The sequence below is a fragment of the Lutjanus erythropterus genome, chromosome 7 (assembly GCF_056507025.1).
Source record: "Lutjanus erythropterus isolate fLutEry1 chromosome 7, fLutEry1.hap2, whole genome shotgun sequence".
NCBI classification, from domain to species: domain Eukaryota; kingdom Metazoa; phylum Chordata; class Actinopteri; order Lutjaniformes; family Lutjanidae; genus Lutjanus; species Lutjanus erythropterus.
In genome coordinates this window covers 24,859,102-24,883,066 of record NC_139323.1, presented here as the reverse complement: position 1 = coordinate 24,883,066, position 23,965 = coordinate 24,859,102, and positions in this window count along the sequence as shown.

Sequence of the window (23,965 nt, the reverse complement as noted above, 5' to 3'; positions counted from 1 at the left end):
TTATTATTCACCTAGACCACACTGTGAAATGTGAATGTAGAGATTTTAGGATATTTCAAGTGAGGAGGGACTTCTTCTATAGATGTATCAAAGCTTTCATAAGCTGCATTAGTTGAATCGCTGTTATATTAATCAACATAACCTTTCTGTTGGGCGGAAACCTTGTATGTCCAAAACTGTTCTCAGGAAATGAAAAAAGTCTTTGTGTTGTCAAAGTTGGTAACTCTTTATAATACTTTTATTATTAAATATTTGCAAAACCCACAGACCAATAGCACTGATTTATGAAAAAAAAGGAGAGACAAATATGGAGATACAAGGTTTCTGCCTGACAGCAGCAATAAGTAGTTTTCAAGCTCTGCACAGGACTGGAGAGGTTTTTCTGATTAGGTCATAAGTCCCTTTCAAATCCATACATGTTCTGCCAATTTTACATTTTGGCAGGTTTGAAAAAGAACCCAGGTCACTTTTCTGTAAAAGTGTGAATAAAAGCAGGCCCTTTGCAGTAATCAGTAAAGGTATCAACAAGATTGAAATCTAAAAGTTTCTCCTCAATCCCACAGATTGTTGTAGAACAGCTGCTCTGACTTTGAGAAAAGACTACGTATGTAAACATCTTGTTTTCTTCCTCCTGTCTGTGGACAAATGAATAAGGCAGCTGAGCAACACGGTGCATTGCAGCATCTCTCTATATATGTAACTTATTGCACCCCCTTCACAAGCTGAGTAGATGCCTAATATTTGAAATAATTGTGGCTCTATCCATAATAATCCTGTTAACATAAAACTATGTCAGGGGTCATAAAACATCACAAAGTAAACGCTTGTTGTAGATGCTGCAGTGATACAGTGTTTAATGATAGGAAATGAATCCTCACACTCAGGTCAGGTCAGATGTCTACATCTATAGTATTTAATATGTCTGGCAGGGGGGTGGGGGAGTATCCTGGCTTTAGATGGCTTGAGGGGCCGCAGACAGAAATCACGATGCCCTGCAGGGTAGCCATTAGGGCACAAGACGAGGGGAGCCAAGAGGATGTCTGCACTCCAGGGATCTAATCCGGTACCATGGGCTCTGCTTTGGAGAAAAAAAAAACAGTTCTGCAGTTCTGGCAGGTGCTTTAGTCCACCAACAATTAGCCATCCCCACAGTTTGGCTACTTTTGTGGCTGAATTAAGCCCATAGGAGCATTAACTCTGGTCACATTAGCTCAAATGGAAAAGTCAGCAGGGGCACCTTTTTCAGCTTGGTTAACTTTATTGTTTCATTTTTTGTTGTCGAGATGTTAATAACATCCAAATCCTGACTTAGTCCCGAGGATCTTTTCATACAATGTCAACAAAAAAAAAGAAGATTGAAAAACTCTGCATGTGATAACAAATTGCTTAACTGGCACAGTCAGTCAGTCTGTAGTGAGTCAGTAACAATTGCTGGCCACAGTTGATACAAAAGTAAAGTGAAGGACTCCATTCTTCACTCAATTTACTTTTTCTCATCATTGGCCTCTTCTGTTCTTACTTCTTTGGTCTGTGAGCATCTGCTCAGAGCTCTTCTTCTCACTGAAGTCTTTACTGCCTCACCTTTTAATCTTGGTTTTGGAATCAGCCCTCCTCTTATCGTGAAGCTTTGAGCTGCTGCATGAGAGTGAAATTAATTGTGTGCTAAGCAGAGTGGAATTAATGGCTCACACTGAAACCTGTGGCCACGGCGGGCTTAGCCCTTCGCCGATCCCCCTGATCCTGCTTGTTACAGGAGCTTGGCCATTGTAGATGTTGAGATGATTGTGTGGTTTCAGCCTCTTGTCTCTGTCTCTTTTGTCTTTTGGGGGAGCACAGGGATCTCTCCTTTTGTCTGCCTCCATGTTCCTTTCAGGCAGTATCACAGCTGGCCCCTTTAATTCACTCAGGACATCGGGTGACCCTACCCCCCAAGAGGCTACTGTAAACACACACACACACACACACACCTAAAAGAGTCGCTTTCTACATTCTAAAGTAGAAATAAACAACTTTTTTTGCTGTGACTTATCATTATGTAGTACATGTTGATTGCACAGTGTAATGGCTATAGAATAATGACACCATTCACGTTTAGATGAGTTTGCTATAAGCCTCGCTTTCACTATGAAAAATCTGTCACCGAGCACAATTTTTCTGGGGAAAATAACCTCCCCATGATGGACTAAATAAATGAACAAGTTCACACTTTTTCTCTTGATGTTTTCTTCAAACGTTACTCCCCCCTCCACCCAACACCAACCCATGCTGTAATTACTTTTTTGTGTAAAGCAATATATGCTAACATTAACTTTAATGCTTACGGTACTGAAACTATATTATTGCGATCAGAGCCAGGCAGACATCTCTGTTAGCTGATATTATTGGCTGATATTGGCCTATCACAGCCATATCGGTCATATCCTGTCTGATATGTGATGATACAACTTATATTCTTGGACAGAACATAAAGCAGTCATAATGTTATTTTGAACATCATTACGTCATTACAATAACTTCAGGTTACTTCTTTGCTGAACATATTTCTTTCTTCTCTCTCATTTCCAAATTGTCATTTTACCATGGGGCTCGGCTCTGAGAAAACGGAAAGCGATCCAGTGTTGTCTTTGTGACAGCGACACAAACCATAACAACACTGGGAAATCCAAGGGGGAGAGTTGAAATGTTGTCTGTTTCTACTTTAAACATTTTGACTCTCTCTCTCTCAAATAAAAGACCCACAACTACTTGAATATTGACAGGGTACTGTGTAGGGCTTGTGTTATGAAACCAGAAACCAAACATGGTGGTGTTCTTGTGTATTTTATTTTCCTTGCACAACCATTACCCAAATGGCAACCCTAGATTCCACAAAAATGTGTGAGTCAGGTTCACAAAAGCATCAGGTTGTCCCTGGGAATCCCCAGCATGTGTTGTCTAGCCATCTGCCCACTCTAAAGATGCCGACTCATTGAGCTCCGCAAATAGAACTACTATACGGTCAAACAATTACCCTAAACAGCTTGGTAATGGGTTTATGGTGTCTAGAGTGATGGCCGGCAAAATAAAACTACAGGATCCCCACAAAAACCTTACATGGCTGTAAATATGTATTAACCAGAAAATGGGCCTTGTGTGGGATCATTTAGAAGAGACAAAGACTGGCCCTTGGACAAAGAGGCAAGATGCAGTAAGAAAGAGGGGATTCTACATAGCTAATGAGTCGCTCCATACAAATGTAAAGAGGTGGGTCTTTAGGAAGAGTGGTCGCCCCGCTGGTCAGGCCTGATAGACTGTAAAGTGTGGAGGTCCGGTCACTGTGCCCACTGTCCATTGTAGCCATGCTAATTCTCCCGGGCCCCCAGTTATGTTACGCAGGGGCTTTTATTGTGGCGGGAGGTGGAGGGGGACCAAGTCATTATTGGAAGGAAACTCTCCGATAAACCAGAGAGGAGAAAGAGGCTTTGTTAAGTGTTCGTCCTTTAAAGAGAAGCACCCTCCTCCGGCCACACATAAAAATAAAACTTCTAACATGAGCAATGGAGGACCAGCCAATTTACCTCAGGGTCCTTCAGCATCAAGGACCACGTCAGACAGTACCTACTTTACCTCAGGATAAGTGGTCAGCCATTAAGGAGAACTGACAGAGAAACCCTTGTGTCAAATGAACATCATATAAGGAGACTGACATGAAAACACACAGACGAGCCCTGTTCTTTTGTAAGTTTCACGAGGTGTTTGAGTGTCGTCAAAGGACTTCTTGGAAATAACGAACAAAAAAATTATTCTCAGTGATGCAATTTCTTCAGTGGGTAACGCAATGAAAATGCAAGACTAGAGCAACAACTAAAAGCACCAGTAAAAACCTTAAACCACCAGTGTCTGAAGATGTACATTTGTATCTAAAACAGCATGTAAAGCATAGTCAGAGATACTGGAGCTGGTTGTGCTATATAGCAAACTTTGGGCCGATCCCTTCATTATCACATCTAAATGGCTGAATTAGGGGGATATCAGTGTTTTTGTGTTGGGAAAGATGGGGACTTGGAGATTATACCACCGATTGAAATGTAAAACAGCTATTGCAATTACCCATAACCTCAGCGCGAACCTTGCCTGAAACAATGCAACTAGTTTCAAAGGCTGAGAGGCAGGCGCATCCCTGAGAGGCACGGCTAGATAACAAGAAGACATCATTAAAGGTAAAGGAAGGGAAAAAGGAGATTTTTTTTTATCTTTCTTCTTGGTGATATGGTCAACAGAGGAGCCCCTTCAGCCAAACACCTTTTTGAATCTTCTTTCAGAGGGTATTGAAAGCATTTAAGATAAAAAGTGAGGTTAGGCCAGTTTTTGCTTCTGTGTTTGTGATTTATTAATTTCAATATCAAAGTGGGAAATTGGGCTTGTTTGGCAAATAGACTACTGGGATGCAATACACTAAGGCTGCAAAGTGTTTACTAATATGAACAACCCTGTCAACTAGAATTTCAGTTTTTATATTACTGAATTGTTTTCATAAATACGTTGTAGTGACAATGTCCTACTGGATCATGTTCTGAGACAAATTTCTTTGGACTAAATGAAAGAGTTGGGGGTTTCACAATTTCAATATTAAATCAAAGATTGATTGAAATAATGATTTCAGTAATCTAAATCAAAGGCAGAATCAGCAGTTTCTCCCTCCCCGCCTAGTAGCGGTGTCCAGTGTGTGTTTGTAGAAAAAACATCACTTAAAAGACAACACAGCATATCTCACCAGTCTTTATGTCACACTTGATACTTTTTAAAGAGGAATTTGAAAATATAAATTGCATTTGTCAGGGCATAAAACCAAGGATTTGTTGGTCTGTTGAGCTCTGGCTCAAGACGTAGAGCAGAACATCTAATAATCGGGTGATCTGTGGTTTGATCCCCAGCTCCACCAGTCAACAGTTGATGACTCGGGTTGAGCCGCCAAGTGTCGGTATTTGACAACCTGGGAGTGAGACTCAACAATCAGATGTCTTTATGCAGAAATTTGCTTATAGCATTAGGGAAATGTAATGATTTTGGTTAGGAAATAAAAGCACTTTGATTAAGGTAAGGAAATGTGATTTTGGTTTAGAAACAAAAGCAGTTTGGTTAAGGTAAGGACATATTTTTAATCTTGGGTAGGTTATGGCAACAAAAGCGCTTTGGGAAAGAAAATGATTTCATTTAAATGTTAATGAAAATTTTTATGTCTCCAGTCACTGCTGATTTTTTAATAGTGCTGTAATTGCCGTCACTGGATTTGCCAATTTTGGCAAAAAACAAACAAAATGAACATTGCAAGTTAACGTTTTACTGATACATTTCTGTAATTTGCCAGGTATGTTAAATAGCAACATTTCCTTTTTATTTTATTGGAAAATGCAATTTGGACGGCTTTGCTTTTCCCTCAAAATGTATTTGCTATTGCAGTTTAATTGGATGTACACATAGTTTCTAGGAGATGGGTCTGATATGAAATAGTTAAGTATAAAATGTAAGAGTTATCTGGCAAATAATGTGAAAAAACTAAACAAAAGTCACAACTTTTCTTGTGGTAGATCTGTCTTATTGTTAGAGGTGTCTGTTTTTTTTATTTGTGCTCTCTCAAACCTTTTGTCACTGGTTTAGTGGTATCAGTTGTATGTGGATTACTCCTCCCTGACCTGCCATGTTCTGCCGTTTCAGAGAGCTGTGAAAGGTCTGTTCAGCCTCGGACAGAGCTGGATTTAGCAGATATTTGCATGTTAATGTACCCAATACAATCCAGTACAGAGAACAGATATGGGATCAGAGCAACTGCTACCTTTTAAAAGGGTCCCCTTTTTTCACGGGAGGTCTTTTGACTGCTGGAATTAACAAAGTGCAGTGTTTCTGTTGGAGGGGTTGGGGGGGCTGAAACACACACTGCCACACACACACACTTACAACACACCTAATCTCACCCTCCTTGATTGCCCCAGATGGATAGGTTTCTCTCTGTGTTTTGATGTTCGCTGCTGTCGCCCTAATTCCAGCATTTAATCACTCTGTGTGTGTCGGCACAGAGACCTCAGCTTGCCCTCAACCCACTTGAGGACGACCTCGATCCCTCTTCAAATCTGCTCTGCCGGCAGCCCCTGTACACAGGGCAGATGTGAGACATGAGCCAATCTGCTCCCGGAGGTGTTTGCCATCTCCATCCTCTCTGTCAACACTCTGCTTTCTCTGCCACTCACAATGAGAGGCACAGCTCTCTGGTTTTAAGATGAGTTTAGATGGAGACGGCAAACTCTGTCCAACATGGATTGAGGGTGGTGGATGTCAAAGGGGATTGTTTGATGTTTGAACGGCTGTTGCCGTTTGTGCTTTGAAGGCCTGACTGTTTGAGTCTTGAGCCGGTGTGTCCCAGCAAGTATTCTTTAGGTTGATGTTTGCGTGGATTTGCGTACTGGCCTGGGGATGAGTTTTAATGAAGAGGTGGGTTATGGGGTGTTTACGTTTTGTAGTGAATTGTCCAGCCTGTTGCTCAATAGATGGCAACTGTTGAGCAGCTTATAGAGAGGAGTCATTGTAGCTTGTAGTGTCCAGGTCTTTTTTTTTTTTTTGCATATTGTCTGCCAGCATGCCACAGCATTTCACAACAAGCCACATCAACTGAGCTAAGGGCCAATTAGAGCTAGTTCATGAGATGAGTATTGTCAGACCATGTTGGAAATCGGTATCTAATGCTGTGAATGATTGGTCACCGTGGAGCAAAAGGGCCACGAGATATCAATTAAATATGGGGACAACAGTGCACATTCTCACTCTCTCATGAAAAGCAGTCATGCTGTTGCACTTGGCTGCTAAAGATTGACAAAGATAGTTCTGTCAAGAATGAAAAGAGAGAGCTAGAGAAAGAAGTTCAAACTCTGGCTCCCTACTCACCTCTGCACAGCTGGCCAATTCCTGCGGTGGGTGTGAATGTCCGATTGTCAGTTTCGGAAAGTTACAGAAATGGGTGGGCACAGTGTCGTAGCCTAATCCAACATCGGCAAGATGTGGGGGAAGTTGTCTCCGAAGCTACCGTATTTCATTAATCCCACAAGCACTTCTGAAGGAATATACTGGCCCCTTAATTCTGTATTCAAATACTTAAAATGGTTGACGGCACACTTTTAAGTTCAAAAATAGTGTGTAGTATTAAAATTAATTGCAACCACAGAACTTATAAAAAACTAAGTAACAGTCTATTGATATAAGAAGGGAAACCAGCACTGTTTCCAACACTGGTCTTTTTAACAGTGGTATTTCTACAGCATTTGGCGATGAGAGTCTTCAGGGGCTCACTACAGTGTCTTAAATGAGGGTTATTTGACCCACAGATATCACTAAGCTAGTATTAGCCCTTGCAAGCTAATCTACACAGCACAGTAGTAACAGGGTTTTATAACACAGTTATTGCGTAAATCACCATTGGCTATGGACTCAACTCTGACCTGCTTTATTTATGAGTTTTGATAGGCCAATTGGGTGATTTTTTTTTGCACTAAAGAATTTAAATTGATGGTTGTTGTCTTGAAGATTCTACCATTGCAGCTGTAATCCATGTTCAAATCAGTATTCAACGGCTTTATTTGTTGCTTTGTTTTCTTTTTCAAAGAGAGTAAGGAGACATTTTACCAGCTGCACCTAAAAAGAAGCAAAATATGGATACAGAGTGAGAAACGGAGCTGCTCTATGGCAATTCATTAGTCTCGAAATTGGCACACAGATAAAACACCAACTGCAATGCGACCAACAAATGCAAGTGGTACGATCACAAAACAGCATCCATCAGTGTAAAAGTATGCTCACAAGGGAGAATTTCTGCTCCACGTGCGAAACGCAAGCTTAACCCTTACTGCACGCTTGCACCTACTCAGCACTCACTCACTTGTCAAGTTATCCTGAGAAGAGAAGATGGAATGATCGCAAGTTTGAGGAAAGTATTATAGCTTGCGTTGCTCCCCCCCTCCTGTTGAAGCTTCAAATATTTATGTTATTGTGATTGCAATTGTATTTATGCAGTTCTGCAGCTTCAAAGCTAAAAAAAAATGGTATTCAGGACAGTCCTATTCATGAATAGTAGTCAGTTTCCAGTTTAACAAATCTTCCATTGAGGATTTTATTTGAATCACAGAAACACTTTGTTACTGCTTTTTAAGGCAAAAGAACAGTAAACAGTTTTCCTTTGCTGTGAAAACTATAGTGTTGTAGTAGTGTTGTCTCTGTTGGTCATGTGCCAGTCCTTCCAGACTGTCTCCATTTGAACCAGTTGCATCACAACTCACTCTGCATTTCCGTGTAAATTGTGACCTGACTTTCAGGAAAAAAGATGCCCGATTGTAGTCTTGTTTTGACATTATCTTCCAGACTCATTTTCATCATGAGATGCCGACTGCAAATTTGGGTGAGGACAGAGATGCAGACAGCCACTGATCGTCTCTTGCTGGGTAGCACAAGAGCCTCATTGAAATGAACAAAGCCTCTGCAGAGAAGATGTGTGCTACTGTTTGGAGAAGGAAGCTGTGACTCAAACCACTGCCTTTGGCCTAAAGGTGTGAAACACATTAACAGCTCTAAAGACCAGTGACACGCCAGCTTATGTATACGCAAACTCCACAATGTAGCAGCAGAAGCATTCATTGGAGCCATTCTGTATTCAGCCACCTCACACGATGCATCAGCTGACCTACATTTCATGGTAACATGACAGGCAGGTTTGTGTGTGATAACGTCTCTGATAATGAGCGTTGAGATGATGAGCCGAGTCCTGTGACCCGTGTGGTTACTTTATGGTCTTCCCCTGGCTGGGCTCCAGGTTGAGGTTCAGTTCAATGGAGGCCAAAGGCAATAAGTTCTGGTCATGTGGTGGGTGCTGGATGGCAGACAGGCGGAGGCCGAGACGACTGTGAGGAAAGAATATCACTACAGGGCCTTTTCATACAAGAACGCTTGTAACTGGAAATTTATTAAATAAGTATTTGGTAGCAAGAGGACTATCATGCCAGTATGTATTTTGCGGCGTCTGTAACCGCTTATCCTAACGGGTTGCCCAGCTGACATTGGGCGAGAGGCGGGGTATATGCTGGACAAGTCGCCAATTCATTGCAGGGCTGACACATAGAGACAAACAACCACTCACACTAACATTCACACCTACAGGCAATTTAGAGTTATCAATTAACCTATTATGCTGCATATCTTTGGGCTGTGGGAGGAAGTCGAGTACCCGGAGAGAACCCACGCGGACACGAGGAGACCATGCAAACTCTGCACAGAAAGGTCCTGCCCCTGCCACAAACTCCCCAGCCCCCTAGCCGGCTGGGGGATTCAAACTCAGACCGCTCTTGCTGTGAATCAACAGTGCACCACTGTGCCACCTAAGAAAAAAAAAAGAAAAAAAGTCTCCTTGCAAAAATGTGATGTGTGATTGCTAGAATGTGATAGAGAGGCATGTAAGTATCTGATGAAAAGACAAAGATGTGTACAGGCTGGAACATCACTGAATAAAATACCAATTGGCTGTTAACACTGTAGGGAAATCCATTTGTCTTATTCACCAGTCTTATACCTGGTCAGGATAATGCACTGCCCCCTTGCTGCTTTGCCATTTGCTCATCTTTAATTATACTGTTTAGAACATACTCTTCTGCAGGCAGTGCGTGCCACGCGTTAGTAAGATAGTTGGAGAGTGTTGTGGATAAATCAAGGCAATTAAGGTGCACCTGCACCACTTAGACCTCACCTAAATATGGCTCTGCCCCCACACATTGGGGTAGCAGTGGCTCAGGAGGTGGTGTGGGTCATGCAGTAATAGCAGAGCTGGCTTTGATCCCCAGCTCCTCTTGCAGACTTCAAGACTCTTAAAGGGCTGGCCAGCACTTTGCACTGCACATCTACCCATCTTCATCGTGTGACTGTGTCAGTGGGTCAATCAGAACCATAAGAACCACAGTTGTAAAGTGCTTTGTCCACTATTGCTAAGTTCACACTAGAGGATTGTAGTCCTGATTTTCCACTCGCCAACAGGTTTTGGAAAACACTGGCAAACTCCTTTAGGTCAGAGGCACATCTGCACTCGCTTAACTGCAAATCAGCATTTAATCACTGTGTTTGAACTGTTCCAGTAGTGTCCATATCTTAACCCATCTAAGCTAGACAGTTGAAGGGTGCAGGGGTTTTAAATAACATTCATAGTCATTCCACTATGTTTCCATGTCTTGTTTATTGTTTTGTTATTAGACCCGCCCAGTTAGACGAACCCAAGATGCTCGGTTACATTGGCGGCAGCGGTGGATCACTGTAGGTGTGTTTGTTTGAATTGTGCCATTGTCATTTGTGCTGTTGTTTTCTTAGTCTATCTTCCTCAGAATAGTTAGACTGCTAACTTTGTTCCAGTTTGTAACTTAGTTGTGTTCAGCCTCTGAAGATTACACACCTCTCTGTGGCGCAGAGACAAAGACCCTTTTAAATGTGGCAAGAGGATCTAAGTCAGAAATGTGCCTGGCAGGGATGTGAGAGTTATTCTGCCTGCTTCCTTCACTGGTGATTGCGAGACAGTTGAAGGTCGCAGTCAGAGTGACAGTGGAAACAGGTGTGGCTACAATAATGAGTTAAGCAACAACAATGTCATACGTCTATCAGCTATGTTTCATTGTGCGCATCGTCATATGCCAGTTTGACAGACGTTGGCCAACCCTAGTCGATGCTGCTTGCCAGCTCAGCAGTGGGTAGTTAGCTGTTCATTTATGATGCATGTTTTGATGCTGAAACTACATGCAACACATGTAGTGTTGCTTGTGTCTATCTTTTGTGTAGATTTAGTTTTGTATACATTTTAATTCCAACGGATAAAACCAGTTTCTTGCATCCTATCTCTGCCTCCCTCTTTACCAGCAGCAGAGAAATGAGAATTTACTCGAGCTGTTATTCATCATGGTTATGGTTGGTCATAAAGCAGATGATGAGTACACCTTTAAAGTGCGGCCTATCCATACTATTGATGTAATGGCTGTTTAATGTCTGTGTCCACTCCTCGTTTAGTGTGTAAGTGGCTGCTGATTGCCAAACGCAGGCCAAGTCTCCTCCCCACGGACGCGTCTAGAAGCTGGCGTAACACGAGGCCACGACCCGGCTGCTTATACACCATCCATACCTCCCTATTCTCTCCTTCTCCTCCCTTGCTGTCTCCCTTCATCCATCTCTTTGTCCTGTCGTTGTTTTATGAAGAAGTGTGATGATGGTCATTTTGGGTGAGAGGTGGCCGGATCAGAAGGGGAGCGGAGTGTGCCGTCCATCAGCCGGCTCGGCCCTCGCTGTCTCCTGATGATGATATCACTGGAGCCAGACAGACAGCACACACACATTCACAGACACACACACCTCGTGTCGCCTCGCCTCAGGCTGCTTGTCTACCAGGCAGCACAGGTGACTCACAGTGGCCCTGATGGAGTGTGTCACCGCGGAGTCTGGTGTCTGCATGAGTCTGGGTGTGTGTGGCGTCAGTGTGTGTGCGTAAGTACAGCCGAATGCATTGGTGAAATGGAGCGTGATTTACCCAGTGACCCCCTGGAGTGCGCCTCTCTTATGAACTCATCTGTGACTCAACTAATAGCTAAACCTGCCACCAATTTAGCTGTGGCCTCGTCACCCTGCGACCCCACTGCAGGTTTATTGAAGCACGACTGTGTCTGCATCGCTCAGCTGGCATCCACAGAGGAACGGGTACTGGGTGGGTAGGTGGGTGTGTCATAGTTTGGGTTGCCTTTGGGAGGCCTCCCTCAGTGAAATCATGCAGCGTGAGCATCCTTTGATGGCAGTTAAACCCAGCAGCCATGAAAGATCACTAATAGTCTGGAGCCCCGAGCACAGGACATTACTAATGAGTGATCAGTCTGCTTTACAGCCATCTGGTGACATGGTGCTTAGATGACTGCGGCTCCTTGTGAGTGATAGCGTTCAAGTGTTTCAAGCGATGGAATGGCAGTGACGTTAGATTTAATTGCGACATGCAGAAGCATATTTTACTTTATGGCCCGATATTAACACTCTGTGTGTGCGTGTGTGTGTGTGTGTGTGTGTGAATTAAATGGTCGGTTAGACTTCTGAGGGGTCAAAGTTCTGTCTTATCGTTGAGTGGCGGTGAACCTGCCCGCCTGCTGTTGGATGATGTTTATAGTCCTTATCAGGCTTCACAGCAGCCAAGCACACACACACACACACACACACACACACACACACACACACACACACACACACACACACACACACACACACACACTCTCTCTCTCTCTCTCACTCTCTAAACATACAAGCCTCTGCCCTCTTGATTGCTTTAGTGGCAGAAACCACACTCTGAATTTAAGGTGCTAAATAGAACCATATAGGGTTTTCATTTAGATTCCATTAATTTTGAACTGGAGCATTTTTACAAAAAATGAACTGGTTCAGAACCTAAAAAGTAGAAATAGCAGGCTCTTCTTTGGAACCAAAGTGGGCATGTCATATTCTACAGGTTAGTCCTGCTCACTCTCTCTTAATGGCATCCTTGATTACAATGGTTCCACTCAAAACTGGTGGAAAATGCGGGCTAGTTTGCTAGATAGAACTAAGTTTCCAGAGATCTTGAGCAGAACTACTTCAAGAACCAGAGCTTATTTGGTGGAAAAGGACCAACAGAGAACCCTTCTAGGGAATAATAGTCTCACCTCCTAGTTTCATCCCCCTCTCTGGAGGATCCATCCAGAACCTTTCCACCTTCTAAGGGTGCCAGCAAGAAACCACTTGGGGTGTTCTACCAAGAACACTTTTATATTCTAAGGGTTTCATCTAGAGTGCATTCAAGGTGTTGTACCCAGAACTCTTTTATATACCAAAAGTTTCATTTTGAACCCACCAAGTGGATTTTATCAGGGACCCTTTTATATTCCAAATGTTTCATCTAGAACCCACCCACAGCAATCTGCTTAGAACCCATATATATTACATGGATATAATCTAAAATTAACTCAGGGGGTTCAAGGGTTTCATCTAGAGTGCAACCCAGGGTTTCTACCAATAAAACCTTTTATATTCCAAGGGTTTAATCTAGAACTCACACATAGTGTTACACCTATAGCCCTCTTTTCTTCTGAGGGTTCTATAAAGAACCATATTGTATTCTACAGATTAATTATTGAATCCCATGGATTGTATATTGTGGCCACCCATAAGTTTTTAATCTATGTTACAATGATATTTGTTTAAATTGGGAAAACATATTTAAACATCCATGCTTTCAACAATACTTGAAGAACTCTTTCCCCGAAAAAGGGTTCTTCAGAAGCAAATGGTTCTGGGTAGAACCTCAGCCCTTCAGAGAGAACCCTTTTGGAACCATAATTTCTAAGAGTGTAAGAAACTACACACCCACATACTTACCTCACATCCATGCACACATGGCTCTGCCCTCTTGATTGCTTTAGTGGCAGAAACTGCACGCAAACCAAACAAACACACACTCACACACACACACACACAGACATATAAGCACAGTTCCTCCGGCCTCCCAGTCTTTTCCCACACTGATAGAGATCTGGAGCATGCCATAAAGCACAGTCTTGGATCACAGGGCACAACAGAGGCCCTCCTCTCCTCTCTCAGCCCACTTAGATCACTCACAGCTCGCAGCGCTGATAAGATGACCGTGGTGCCTCCCTTTGCCCCTCACCAGCTCCTCCTCCCCTCCTCTCTCTGCTTCTCCTCGCCCACTCCCCCTGCTCTCCTCAGCGCTGCCTCGTCTTTTCTGCTTCGCCACCTCTTCTTAAATTAAATAGATATTAACGCTTGCAAAGTCTATCACATATGTGAGTTCAGCTTTAAAGGGGTAGTTTGGATCATTTGAAGTGGGGTTGTATGTGGAAGCAGAGAGGGACACCAGCAGACGCTGAGCAATGTACTGCTATGGACGGGGTCAGCACCAAAAAATGATCTATCTAAAACAATCAATATCAGTTTAAGTGTATACTATATTTAGACTGTTTTCACTGTTTTACTTTGCCTTGCCATCAGAGAGCCTTTTCACATATTCCAGAGGTGAAATCAATCATTTTACAGCACAGAGCATAAGAGTTGCCGGTCTGCTGCTGCCTAGATTTGTCAGTTAGCTTGTGTTGTTGTGTGACACTGGTGTTTTTAAAAGGTTAGTTTGGATTTACTGAAAATACACAATAACATAAAAAAAATGATCAGATCAAGGCAGCAGTAAAACAGCAGCTCCCATGTTCTGAAGGTGAAATGAGTGAATGGAGTCTGGTTGGTTTGGTAAGAGCGATATATGGCTCATATATGGGCAGTGTCCTGGTGGAAAACACTGTCTGACAGCAAAGAAAATCAGTGAAAATATTCTAAATATAGCATACACTTGAACTGGCACTGATTTTTTTTGGAGGTTGACCTTTTTATTGTAGCTAAAATACCTTACATTGCTGACCCAGTCCACAGCACTACATTGCTTAACGTCTGTACTCCTCTCTGCTTCTTCTAAGGGTGTGCCGACCACCCTTTATTGTAGGTAATAAACTGACTATTGATAAGCACCTCATGCAATCCTATTTGAAATAATCCAAAGTATCCCTTTAACTGCACAATAACTACTCAAGTGAGTACACAGGTAATTCAGTCTGCTATAGCTTGACATTAGAGTGGTAACTTCAGAGCATATAAAACAATGCATCACCAGCTATAACTCTCCTGTTTCCTTGACCTCATCGTCACATAACCAGAATGACCTCAGCTCAAAGGAAAAAAAGTTTCTGCCCACACAGACCTCACCTGCCTCCCCTCAAGTAGATTTTTAAGTTGAAATATCTCAGCTATTTCTATGATGTCATGATTTAATGTCCAATTAATGGATAGCAGTGGAAACTGAGATTGTTTAAACTCTGTTCGGCAGATTATTTACTGGTGTTTGAGCATGTCCAGCCCTTTGCTGGTAGTAAATCATCTGCCCTCTCTTGACCCTCACAGCGCTATAAAGCCGCGCTTCCTCTGGCAGGACGGCTAAGTGGGCTTTAATGGAGCCTGCAGTCCAAGTTTTACCTTTTATTTTTTAGTGTTTGTTTAGGAGGTAGGAGTTTGTCTGAAAAAGGTCATATAAATATAGATATTTCATGTAAATTGCACATGCACACACTTTCTGTAATTCATTGTGCTGATGAAACGTGAACAGTGGGAATAACAAACTGCTAAACAGAGAAAATGCAAGTGTTTTTTCTTCTTCTGTGACAGTGATTGATCCTCCTATGTTGTCCAGCGCAGTTCTTGAGAAATGTTCAGTGTTTGTAATACTTATACAGATATGTAGTTTCAGACGTGTAACTATTTTAACAATAAAATCTGATTCCATCCACCTCCTGCGGATGTGTAACCATGCCAGCTGTTCTTGGTTTGGATCTTAAGAGAAAACATGAGTAAGTAAGCCTGACCCCCCCCACAAGTAATCTCCATTTCTTGATCATACTCAAAACCGCAAACATGTCCCTCACAGAGATTGACTAACACGTATTTTCCTTCATTGCCAGTAAGGCCAGCAGTGGTTGTTCTCAGTGGAAGTGGTCGTCTAGTCATTCAGTGGTATGTTGGGTGTGTAGCGTCTTATCACTTACTGCATACAGTCAGTGCATACAGTACAGAGGAGTGGAAGGAAACGACTCGTGTAATTCCTCACCATGGTCATTAACCCTGTAACAAGGCAATGTTGCCTAACAACTATAAAGCACTGATAAAGTATATACAGGATGCACTGCAAAGCACAAGTCAGAGTGTTCAAATGCCACTGATATTCATTCAAATTTCAATAAAAATGTTTAAAAGCTTTATTTCAGTTACCTGTGGTTCTATAGGATGCGCTGTTATACTTTAGAAAACACACACCATTGTAGTAAAGTGCTGATCACTGGAAGCAGACTTGAATGTAAGAAAAAAAAAGTGTCAGGCATTATTCAAGATCAACCATCATATGGTGGTGAGACAATCATGTTCCAGATACTCAAGAGGCCCTCAGCAAATCAGAGGTTCAAACAACCAGAGATCATTTCAAGCAAAATGACAAGAATCACTCATTGCACATACAGAAATTTGAGTTTTATATAAAATTTTCTATATGCATTCATGTTAAAAATGCAAAAAAAAATTACAATAGGTACAGCAGTTCAGTAACATCTGTTGGATGTGCCACCTTGAACGAGTGAACTGCACTTATCAAGGTGTAGGTTTTATATGCTTTGCAGTATAATTTTCCATCCGGGTTAAAGATTTTGGGATACTTCGCATACCAAGAATTCACAAAGTTCCCTTTTTGTTTTTCATCATGGTTCATCTGTTCCTGTCTCAGTTGAATCAGTTGATTCTCAGGTCATGGTTTACTTTAATACAGCAGCGATTACAGTTTTTCCTTTTTTTTTTTAATTAAGTCCATTTAGTTTTATTTACATAGCACTAAATAATAATAAGATGATAAATAAAGTTATCACAGGGCGCTTTCAATATGACCTAGACATACTTGTTATAAATATTATTTACAGAAACCGAACAAGTCCCATCATGAGCAAGCACTTGGTGAATACCCAAAAACCCCCACTACAGAACTGAACAGAAAATCCAAGTGGAAAGCACCTCCCACACTGTTGATTGACAGGTGATCTCTGAGAAATGCAGTGTAAAACCTACCCCGAATTTAGCACTTAGCATCAAAGATGTCCCCAGAATTAAAAAGTTTAAGTTGGATTTGTCAACAAAACATGAAAATAATGATAAAATCAAATATGCATGGAAAGAACAATACTTGCACTGATCCTACATGCACTGAACTACAATTCTGTGCAGCTTAATCGTCATTTTATTTCCGTTTACTGCAGCCTTTTCCTCTGATATACTCGGATCTCAAGATAATCTCTGAAGACCTTGCACATTAAGATCAAGAACCACAAAGAAACTAATAACTCTGTCCATCTATATTACCTAGTCCTGATGAAGTGCCAACGTGTAACTTAAACAAAGAAACAGAGAAATGGGATGAGACAGCATGTGTGGGAAAAGACTGGAGAGACGGGTGATCGCAGTAAGGAATGAGAGGGTGCAGAAAAGGGTCACATAAAAAGCGAATGACCACCCCAAGTTGATTGTGATGGAAGGGTGTGTGTGTGTGTGTGTGTGTGTGTGTGTGTGTGTGTGTGTGTGTGTGTGTGTGTGTGATGAGGGGGAATCCCAGCGCCAGCCGCAGAGCCAGATATGGGAGTGTGGGAATGAGACGGAGGGCTGGCAGGCTAACAAGGTCTAACACAGGAGGGGGAGGCCCAAACCAATATGGCACAGAGACTGCTTATTCAACCAGCAGAGAGAGCCAGGGCTGTGTGTGTGTGTGTGTGTGTGTGTGTGTGTGTGTGTGTGTGTGTGTGTGTGTGTGTGTGTGTGTGTGTGTGTGTGTGTGTGTGTGTGAAACCCTTGGCCACTTATCCTCCCCACTGGTTGAGTTAAATTGCACCCATCCTTGGACTTGCAGTGGTATAATGTACACACACTCACACACACACACACACATTATTCTTCCTCCTGTCTCTCTTCTCCCAGGGATATTTGTATTTTATTTCTGTGGGGGTATTTGGCGCGGTCTGAGCGTTGATGTGGAGAAGGGAGATTTGGACGAATTGTGGATCTGCTCTTGGCGCCTGGCTCACACTCAGGATAGCTGTGTGTGTCTGTGTGTTTGTGTGTGAGTGTATGTGAGCGCTCAGAGATGGTATTGTGCAGACATAGTGAGGAAACTGTCTCCATTAACAAGCCTGAATACGTTAACCAATATTTCATGCTCTTGATGGTGCGTTTGATTCATTGTGTTCCGGAAATCAGGCTTTAGAAAGCGGGCACATCCTTTACGGCTCAACAGAAATACAGCTGTCTTTTTGTTCCCAAATAGTTGTGGTATTATTAATAGAATGAGTACAAACTCAAAAGTCCCTGTGAGTAAAAAGACATCTAACTATCATCTACGGCTGCATTTACATGGAGCTTAATTTTCCACAAATAATCAGAATAATAGCCCAGTTAGAATATAAGTGCTTCATGTAAACATCTCATCGGAAGAGACTGATTAGATCCAGCCAGATCAGAATGAATTTTCAATCTAATTGAGAGGGGTGGTGTGATAATAATAATATGATAATAATCACAGTTACTCCAATCTCTTCTCTCTGGTTGGAGTAACTATATTCTTTCTGTACAAGTTTTCCCCACAAGGGATGAGATGAGAAGCACTAATTAACTATCTTGGCGACCTGTGGCTGGTCAGAGTATCCCATCAGAGTCTAGATCAGGGGTGGTAAACGTATGGTCTGCAGACCAAACCCAGCCTGCCATAGGGTTCAATCTTTTTTAATATATATACATATATATAATTCAAGTTTTTATTGGCTTGAAAGGCACGGTACTTTACTTTGTAAAGTTTGAAAATTGCAGAGAAGTCACTCATTCCAATTTTCCAGTAAAATGCACATACATTATTGAAATTGCATTTAACTTTCTTAAGACATGTCAGGCTGTTCATCTGTTTTGTAAACCCTCACCCTGTTAAAGTTTTTAGATTGCTTTACTTCTTTATACTAAAAAAGGGTGGAAAAAATTGGAGATATTGTTATTAATAGGTTATTATGCAATGATCTTACTGGTCCAGTCCACTTGAGATCAATTCGGACTGTATATTGCCCATGAAGTGAAATGAGTTTGACATCCCTTGCTACACTTTCAAGAGCCTGAAAACAGGGCCAAGAGGAGGAGCAGCAGTATAGTTTTCTCTCAGACCACTTGAATTATATTATGCTTAAAGGTTATTATGGAACTTTTGCCCAGTGATGCCAAAATAGACTCCCCACCCCAGCTTTAATACAGTGTGCATTAATTCATCATAACTGGCTTTTTGGCTGCAGAGGTTGGACAGCACTGGGGTCACCTCAGGCGAGTGAGGACATGTCCCACAGGGGCGATATGTAGATCTGTGGGAGCTTTCTGCTGCGACACTCTGGACGTCATTGACAGGAAACAGCAGATCTGCTTGTCTTCTCCCAGCTGCAAGACAGATCAGGAGGACTGCTTGTGTCATCAGTACAGTTTCTGTGAGAGAGAAAGTGTGTGAGTGTGTGTCTCAGCAGACATGTTTTATGACATGTGGGCAGGCTGGCTGAAGCACGGCAGGTGTAGGGAGTGTATTTTTAGGCCCTGTTGCGGAGAAGGAGCACATGATGATTGACAGACACATCGCTGTGTAAAACCTGCTGACCAGAGAGAGAAACATAAACACAGACAAGCCAAAAAAAGAAAAACTGAGTAAAGGCTTGACTGTGTGTCGACGTTGTGAACGAGTGAGATAGATCTGGGTTTCCAGGGAAAGCAGACCGTGTTCTCACTGCACACAGTATGAGCTTAAAACAGAATTCTTTCTAAAGAGAATTCAAATAGAACCAAAAATACTGTGACATGGAAATTACCAAATCTTTATAGTGAAAATCAGAATGTGGTAGAAACTATACAACTATAGTTGTGGTTATTGTAAATTGTACGTCTTAATGAGCATTCATGTCATCTCTGATAGGATATTAAAGCTATTATATAATGTAATATAAAAGCATAAAATCATGTAACAATTCTACATATGTTATAAATTATTTTCAGCTGTGTACTTATCATTATCCCAAATGTTTCCAACAATGTTCAATCTTAGAGTAATTCATAATTTATTCAAGGTAAATGTGCATTTCCTTGGAGTCACTAGTTGCCATAACACAGGAAAACACAGGATATATCATGTACATAGACTTTCATCAGCTACGGTTGTTGTTTAACAATGAAGCGAACAACTCCCATGATCCCACACTACTTCACCACATCATCAGACTACGTCTTTCGTCATTGTTTTGATGTGAGCAACCCTTTGCAGCAGAGCTTACATACTGTGCATTTAACCTCATTTCAAGGAAAATGTGACTGAGGCAACAGTAATATAGACAGTTACAGACTAGAGGCTGACGTGTTTTTTGAGACCCTGTGGGGCACAAGATTCCTGTGGGATTCCCGTGGGATGGCAATCTATTTTGCCATATTCATCCTGTGGCTGGACAGGAAAAAAGTCAACAGGAGCGTGCAGAACTGAGATCATTCTAAGAACAGGTTGTTTTATATACAAATATGCAGTTCTAATATGAATTACACAGCTGAGAGTTTTTGAAATGTCTGAAATGGATCGCAAAGTCGCTCTTTGCAGTGATCTCAGCGTCAGTCATGCGTGGAGGAGCAAAATCGCATTCTTTCAACGCTACAAATTTAAGAGCTGTCGTCCCGATTATTACAATGAGTGAATGAATGAGCTAAGAACAAAGAGAAAGAAAATTGTCAGCAGTAGCTTTCTTATTTGGCCAAGTGAATGCGAACATTATGAAAAGCATTTCATTTTATGTCTGCGTCTGCCAGTGGGTCATCAAGATAAGAATAGGCGTAATGATATGATATTTCACTACAGGAGACACTTGATGTTCTCTGATATTAGCTGAAAAAAAGTGCATTTATTGGCTATCGGCTAACATTATCTGCAAAAATCCAATATTGTGCAACCCTACTTTTTAATTCTTTTTATTCTCTCCTGTTTGTTCTGGTGGCTGGTTGCTGGTTGGTTGCAGCCACCTGACCGGTCCATGTGGACAACACATGAATGGGATGGGACAGCAGTCATTTTTCCATGATTGGAACGGTACAGGATTATTTTTCTGGGAGTAGGATGGGACAAGAATAGCAGTCCACTTCCGTGTCACCCTCAGACAGATCTGACAACAGGAAATGACATGTTTTCTACATTGATGTGTACCTCCTAGCAGGCTGGCCAAATCCATTTTGAAGCAGGTCAGAAAAGCCTTAAGACACTGACAGCGTCTTTCTTGAGTATTCATTGAAGGTCATGTCTGTGGCATAGTGTCAAATTCCAAGGCTTCACCATGAAACATGAATTTGTGTGTAACTTGTGTAAGAATGGTCAAATCTGCCTCAAAATTCAGATCAGATGGAAGACCACATTAAACATCAATAAAGATAAAAGAGAATAGAAATTGGAGGAGGGTAGCAGTGGAATATTATTCTGACAAGTATACAGATGTCAATATCAACAAAATACTATTTAATTTGATTTGAGGCAGAAGAAAATGAAGAAGTCAAGTCATCAAAGAAGAGTGACCAGACTGGCTGTAAGCTAGGAGTGTGCAACCATACAAACAACATTCATGTTTTTTTTGGTTCTTGTGTGCAGATTGTGTTTGTAAAGTGAACTTTCTCCTCAGAGGAGGCTGGCGGATGTGTGCACTTGATGCTGGGAAGAGATTTATATTTTTATGCTGAACAATTTGTTATTTGAAGCAACTATCTGGCTTGTTGGCAAGCATCAGAGAAAAACTCGAGTGGAGCCACAGCTCCGGATCCTCAAAGCAATGAAAGCAGTGTACACACACACACAAGCACACACAGAAGATGTCAGTGTTTGTGTTGAAGAGGAAGAGGCAGAGAGAGGGAGACGGGATACAGAGATAAACATACAGAGAGAAGGAGGGAAAGAGCAGCCTCCCTCCTTCTCCAGGCGTCTTGGCTGTTCCTGACAGGGAGTTGAGGAGGTTGCCTGTGTGAGTGTGAATGTGTGTGTGTGTCTGTGCGAATGTGTGTGTGTTGTGGAGGGCTTGGTGTTGGCATAGAAACTGTCTGCAGGAAGCGGCAGTTCCAGGCGGAGCTCCGCTGGCAGACGCTCTCCACTCACTTCCTGTGTGCTGTGAGGCAAGCAGGCACGCGCACACACACTTGCATGCACACACACTCGCACAGGGCTGGAGCGGGGCAGGGCGCTTGCCTGGAGAGCGCTCCAACCAAACGAGAGAGCGAGGGAGGGAAGGAGAGAGGGAGGGAGGAGGGAGTTCAGCAGAGAGCAGCACTTTCCCACAGTCTGGGGATTTGACACATGGCTCTCACACATTCCTCAGCCCTGCGGCCGACCGAGCATCGGCACTCAGGGAGAGGAGGGAGAGAGAGAGGAAGGTTCCACCCTTGGCGCTTGCAAACAATATGGAGTTATGGAAGACAGGAGTGTGCGTCTGTTTGCATGTGCCCTTTGTGTGTGTATCCTACATGTGTTTGCCTCATGCATCAGTGTTCAGCACTTTCTTAGCTGTGTTTGGCGAGTCAGACAGGATCAGCCAGTGACACACCAAGGCTGGCAGGTAGAGACGAGCGACCAGGCTGAGGACAGGCATCATTAATGACTTTTTAGACACACCGTTAAAACCATTAACACAGTCTGTGTTAATGGTGCAGGGACCAGCAGGTTAATGTCTAATGATTAAGGTCCAGTGTGTAAGATATATTCTGATTTATTGGCAAAAGATGACAGAAATTGAATATAATATTCAGAAATATGTTTTCATCAATGTATAATCACCTGAAAATAAGAAATGATGTGTTGCTGTCACAAGGTGACAGGCTGCTGCATGACTTGTCGACATTCATGTTTTATAGTAAACAAGCCAAATTAAAACCTGGATTGTCCTCCCAAAATTCAGATCTAATGTGTGGTAACTATATTAACAACGAATCAGAAATGTGCAACAACATTTTTGCCAACACTAGATATACAAAATCAAGACCCTATTTCATAATCATATTCATTTCAGTTAGAGTGTACTGTAAATTCACCACTTCTAAGCAGAAATCAGAGGATAGTGTCATCTCTGACCCTGGCTGGGAAAGGCCTCTTATCCTGTCCGTCAGCTGTCCGTGTATGTGTGCGTTTGAGAGTATATTCAGGCCTTTTGGGTCTGCAGTTGCCTTTACCCATCGCAGACATCTTCAACGAGCAGACTGGACAACTTGATGGGACTCAAATGTTCGTGCTCAACTTGAAGAGTCTCAGTTGACTGAGGTGATTCAAATCTTTGATTTTCAGCACACAGCCCTAATTAAAAACCATAAAAAATGATTGCTACTGATTACTGTACTTGTAGGAGTAGAACAATTAAGAAGCATATTTAGATTTAGATCAAGTTTTTGACGGTGTTTTGACAAGTTTAATGGACCCAATTCGACATGGGGTATCACACCACTAACTTGTTACTTCCTAAGAGTAATCAGCTTAATAGACATGTAATGTTCAAACTGTCAAAAGTCTCATAAACTTGTTTGCCCCCTGGACTCTATAGAGGACTGATTGATTGGGCGTCTGTGTGTTCTTTCTCCATCCAATACAGTCATGCGACTGGGCACTGACACCATCTCATCCCTTCATTCTTCTCTGTGGCAATCCATTTGGTTCAGTTGATTATGAGCAAGAAAGAACATAATATTAATATTGGATGAGCAAGACAGGCTACACTAATCTCCATGAAATGTAAAATAACAATCCAGAACGGAAAAAAATTAGGAATGTGGTCTTGTGGTTCGCCGTCTCTCATTTCCTCATGTCACTTTCTCTCCCTTCTGTCCTCCTACCTTGTCTAGTTCAGTCTTTGATGTTGAGGCTGTGGGTCCGTCCTGTCGCCCCCCCCCCCCTTCACTTAACCCCCTCCTCCCCTCCAGCCCCTAGTGCTTCCTTAAATAAATGTTCTGCTCGGCGGGATTTTAAAAGGAAGCCAAGGTCGCCCTCCTTGACAATTACAACACAGCCTGGGAAGAGTTGCTCTGCAAAGCTGCACCGACTGGCCCCCGCCAACAGACACACAGACCACCCGTACAAGCTCATGATTGAGTGTGTGTGTTAGTGCGTGTGTGTGGAGTTAAAGACCTGACAAGCAGGAAAATAAATGGTTGCAAGGGAAACCTGGGGTGGAGGGAGGTGGCATGAGGAGAAGACGGGAAGATGAAAGTAGGCAGGCCAAATCATTTCTTACTCGAGTGCCCATCC